At 41.6% G+C, this 5,567-nt stretch overlaps 1 non-coding gene across 1 annotated transcript; it reads left to right on the plus strand.

Moving 5' to 3' along the window:
* Positions 1-5,448: 5,448 nt before the first annotated feature.
* On the plus strand, positions 5,449-5,520 carry trnae-cuc. The gene has a single exon. It is a non-coding gene; the product is annotated as a tRNA-Glu (tRNA).
* Positions 5,521-5,567: the final 47 nt, after the last annotated feature.

Raw genomic sequence — 5,567 nt, forward strand, 5'->3', positions numbered from 1 at the left:
GTTGTAGGGATGGCACCATCTAGTGGTCCTTCCTCTGTCTGTTCTCCCTTGTGTCTCTGCTTTGATTGACTGATTATCATGTCCTGTTTGTGTATATAAAGTCTGTCTGTTAGTCCTGTCAGTGTCGGTTCGTCGTTGGGTCTTCCTTGGCATGTCCTGCCAGTCTGGTCCTGTTTGATCCTGAATCTGTTTTGTAAGTTTGCTGCCATGTCAGTCTGTTGATTTATTATTATTAAAAGTATTTTACTTTATACGTCTGCCTCCTGAGTCCTGCCCGCACAACTGGGTTCTCTCTTTTGTCCTGACCTGCCTTGAAATCTTGACAAAAGTATCGATCTCATTCCATTCATTCAACCTTTATTTATACAGGTAAATCCCATTGAGCCTCGAGGACTCATTTACAAGAGAGACCTGATTTCAACAAAGAATGATGAAAACAATGGACAACAGCGACAACAATAAACTGTTATAAAAAGTCATACAATTTTTTTTTCTTTTTTAACAAATAGGATGGCTTAAAAAAAAAAGAAAAGTTAAAAGAAAAGTAACAAACAGCTAGATTCTAAGGCGAATGTAGAAAACTAAAAACAGGAACATGTCTGCATTGGTCCCTGCCATAAGTCCAGCAGATGTTTGAAGCCACTTAGAGAGGTCAAGGTCGAGAGCTTCAGATCTTTTTGTAAGATATTCCAGGAAACAGGAGCGGAGTAGGAGAAGATCCTTTTGCCTAGTTCAGTCCTCACTGAGGGAACACTGCAGGTAATAATGTCCTGAGAGCGCACGCTGTAGCTGCACTCACGCAGAGGCATGAAGGCGGAGATGTATGAAGGCAACAGACCAAGAAGTAATTTAAAAATGAAAATGTACCAGTGAGAGAGTCTGCATGAAGTTAATGATGTCCAGTTAACCGTGAATACTGGGTGCAGTGGTGGGTACGATACATCCTGGCACCAATAACCTGTGATTATCGTACCCACCACTGCACCCTGAATTAACTGGTTAACTGGACATCATTAACTTCACGCAGACTCTCTCACTGGTACATTTTCATCTTTAAATCACTTCTTGGTCTGCTGCCTTCATACATCTCCTCCTACATGTCTCTGCGTGAGTGCAGTTACAGCGTGCGCTCTCAGGACATTATTACCTGCAGTGTTCTCTCAGTGAGGACTGAACTTGGTAAAAGGACCTTCTCCTACTCCGCTCCTGTTTCCTGGAACATCTTACAAAAAGATTTGAAGCTCTCGACCTTGACCTCTCTAAGTGTCTTTAAGAATCTGTTGGACTCCTGGCAGGGTCCAATGCAGACATGTTCCTGTTTTTAGTTTTCTACATTTGCCTTAGAATCTAGCTGTTTTTTTTTTGTTTGTTTGTTTTGTTACCTTTTCCTTTTAACCATCCTATTTGTAAAAAAAAAATAAAAAAAATAAAAAATTTAAAAAAACCTGCAGTATGACTTTTTATAATTGTTTATTGTTGTTGCTGTTGTCCATTGTTGTCATCATTCTTTGTTGAAATCAGGTCTCTCTTGTAAATGAGTCCTCGAGGCTTAATGGGATTTACCTGTCTAAATAAAGGTTGATTGAATAACCTTATCTATGCCAATAACACGGTTAGTATCTATGTTATCAGTGTTTGGATCGATCCGCCAACCCCTGCACTACAATAACTTGATTACAGTGTTGTTTGATACCAGGATTTTTCTGGCCCGATACGATACCGGGTAAACTGCATGCAAGTGCCGCGGTACCCATAGCGACACAGATACTTTTTGCAAATACGCATAATGTGTCAGGCAAACCTAAAAAAAGCAATGTATTCAAATCAAAGCTGCATAAAGAATGCAAGACAAAGTAATTTATTTTTTTTAAACTGTGCCTCATTTAGTCTGAGATTGTAAAACAAAAGAAATAACAAGACATCATACAAAATTTATGAAATACCATATCATACCATTTTATTTATAGAGCACTTAAAACAGCTACAAGGCCAACCAAAGTGCTGTACAGACAGAACAACAGACAACACACAAAGCAAAATACAAAATGAAGTAAATCAGAATATAGACATAAAAACGATGCAGATAATAAATATGACGACAAACCAGTGTGGATCATACAGGTTCAAAACACAGATCCTCTGGTGTTGAAAGCTACTGAATAGTAATGAGTTTTTAAACGGAATTTGAAAACTGAGAAAGGGGGCCTGTCTGACCAGCAGAGGCAACTCGTTCCAAAGTCTTGGTCCTGCTACAGAGAAGGCCCTGTCACCTCTGCGCTTAAGACGAGTTCCTGGAACTGTGAGGAGCAACTGGTCCGCTGACCTCATGGTGGGACATACGGTTGTAGCAGATCAGAGAGATGGGGGGGCAACACTGTTCAGTGATTTGTAGACATACATGAGTATTTTGAACTGGATTCGAAGGTGAACCGGTAACCAGTGCAGTGAGGCCAGAACTGGTGTAATGTGCTCTCTTTTGCCTGTACTGGTTAAAAATCGTGCTGCTGCATTCTGGACCAGTTGTAGTCGTGCAATGGAGGTCTGACTGATACCAAACAGGAGCGAATTGCAGTAATCAAGCCTAGATGTAATGAATGCATGTATTAATGTCTCCAGGTTATCTTTGGACAATATGGGCTTCAGTTTAGACAGCCGCCTCAGCTGGAAGAAACATGATTTAACAATCATGTTTACATGATTGTTAAGTTTCAGGGAAGGGTCCATTATCACTCCCAGATTAGTGACTCTTTGTTTTTCTGACAGGGTTAGAGCGGAGAGATCGATGCAGTGCTTTGTGATCGTGTCGTTGGGAGGGAACAACATGACTTCAGACTTATTTTCATTGAAACTTAAGAAGTTAAAAGCCATCCAGTCCCTGATGTCAGCCAGGCAGTCGAGCAGAGGTTGAATAGAGCATGTACCATTGTGTCTTAGTAGAAAGTAGATTTGACAGTCATCAAAATGGTTTTTCAAACAATAAAAATAAGAAAATAAGGAAAATCATTAAACTATTAAAATAAATTATTAAATATCTATTAAATAATAGGAGATATGTTTAAGATAATAAATATTTTATCCATATTTTGTAGTATATACAGTATTTTTCAGAGTTCACCAAGGCTGTTTTATCACCGTTGCTCTGCACAATTTGATGACACCTGGTCTATGTAATCAAATGATTGTTGAAACCTTACCTGAATAAATCTATGCTTTTTTGTCCATGTGAGATTATCTCAGTGATACACATAAATATTACTCCAAACTGAACTCATGCAACTATTTGTTCAAGCATGAATTAATTGTTATTTCACAACCACATGTATTAACTTGAACAACTCCAGCTGCAGCAGTTCTTAGCACAGCTTAAAGCTCCACATTTGCTCCCTCTGTATGTGGAAGTCCTGCAGCCCTGAGGGACTCCTCCAGAGCAGCAGCACCTGACTCTTTGCTCTCCTCCTCTGTCTGCCTCATCACTGCATCATATTCTGTGTTGTGATTTAACAGGAAGTGTTTTACAAGGTGTGTTGTGTTGCCACAGCTCTTCACAGATTTTCCACAAACCTTCAGTTTGTGGAGATGAACTAGCTCCAGACATGACTCAAATCAGCTCCGCCGCTGCGTCTACAGACTGACACTGACGAGCAGTGTGCTGCTCCGCTTAAACGCATTACGCACTTACTCAGGTGGAAGAAAAAGTAGTTCCCTCCAACCGCGTGTCATTTAGACAAGATCTCAACAGTTTAGTTACTTTCCATCATCTTCCTATGCATTACCTGAAATGAGTGAAGTATCAAAGGTATCGCTAGTTTGATCTAAGAATCGATTCTGGAGCGAAACGTTACGCCTCACATAGTATCGATGTTTTGTATCGATCCGCTCAGCAAGACTCCGCATACTTTCTTCTTCTTTGTTTTTATCCGTCCGCAGCTGGAGCCTGTCTTTAAGCTGGAGTCACTTCAGGACCCACACGAGTCTTGGACAACATCACGATTCTGACACCAGTTGTGCTTTTGCTTCCGGTGCGGCCATGGACAATACATGACAAACACAAGGATCTCTTCCATGAACTTCACTTCCTCAACATGTGAGTTACAATGGCAGCTGAGTTGTTCTGACTCCAACACTGTGTACTTTCAGTCTCTAGCTCTGGCACAGACAGCATTTAGCCACGTCCATGCTGCCATGACGAACTAAATCAGACACGAACTGAAATGTGTCACGATCCATGGCTGCGATGCATTTACTGACCTGAAGGCTCGGAAAACAAACATAAAATACAAAACCAAGCTTCAAGGCTGATAAACAGTTTAACCTGCCTTACAATATTTTTATTGACAACAGTTTGTGGCTCATCTGGTGTGTAACCGCTGCTCAGCTTCAGGTTCAAAAAGACAATTGTTTACATGTAAACAACTGTTGCCTGGAAACGAAAAGTTCTATACCGGAAGGAACTGCGTATCGAGTTAATGTTTATTAATCTCAGAATTTCACGAGCACATCTGACGTCATGCATTTCGATGACGCTGTCTTTTGATGTGCACATCTAACGATGACGTATCAAAGGACAGAGGACGTGGCGTCAGTCAAACTCTATATATAGGGCTGCTGTGTTTACTGAAATCATTTTCTGAAGGTCGGTTCGAGTTGAACACACGTCAGAGAAGTTTGTAACTGTTCAATTTTCACTCATTGTAGGAAAAATGGAAGTACCAGGATCCTTTCTGCAAGCTGTTTGCGACTCAGCGACCAATAACCCACTGCGGTTCTTCACATTGGCCACGACGCTGAGAGTTTTGACGAAAGTAGGTGCAGTCAGTAAGTACACCACTCCCACGGAAGAAACCTCTTTCTTCCTGAATTCTCTGGTTTCTAGAACTCTGGACGGACTTGTCATGCCTGAGAAGTTCCACTTTGACACGAAAAAGTCCAGAAAAGTGTCGAAAAAGGCGGTTCGGAATCTCCAAGATATCTGCTCCGCCGCAGAGCTGAGAGACGTGGTCCGTAAACTGGATCTAGATGTCGGCGCTAAGATTGTTGAAGTTTTACGTAACCTCATCAAAAAATATCTGGAAACCTTTGGGAAATGGGATAAGTTCTTTATGAACATGTTGGCTATAATGCCTTTCATCATGGATATTGTTAGACTAATCATAACAATTTTGCTGATGTAGGCGTGAATGTTTTGATCCAAACTCCAGACCAGTCCATCTGTCTTACCCGGGTTACAGTGCAGGATGACGGGGAGCCGTTTCCTGACTGACCGGGTCATGGTGGAGCGGGTGGTTCAACCACGAGCATTCACGCCACCACTTCGCTCATGAAGTCTCACGCTCTACAGTCTCACTGACTGGAGAACGTGAGACTTCATGAGCGAAGTGGTACGTCTCTCAGCCATGGGGTTTTTCCGCTGAGTCCTTCGGTTTTCCCTCACAAAAAAAACAAAAAAAATCCCTGGTGGTCTAGTGGTTAGGATTCGGTGCTCTCAGCGCCGTGGCCTGGGTTCAAATCCCAGTCAGGGAGAAATGCATTTTTTGTGGGCCAAGATGGACTGAAGAAGCTTAAACTAC

The sequence above is a fragment of the Nematolebias whitei genome, chromosome 3 (assembly GCF_014905685.2).
Source record: "Nematolebias whitei isolate Nwh7 chromosome 3, NemWhi1, whole genome shotgun sequence".
Classification (NCBI taxonomy): Eukaryota; Metazoa; Chordata; class Actinopteri; order Cyprinodontiformes; family Rivulidae; genus Nematolebias; species Nematolebias whitei.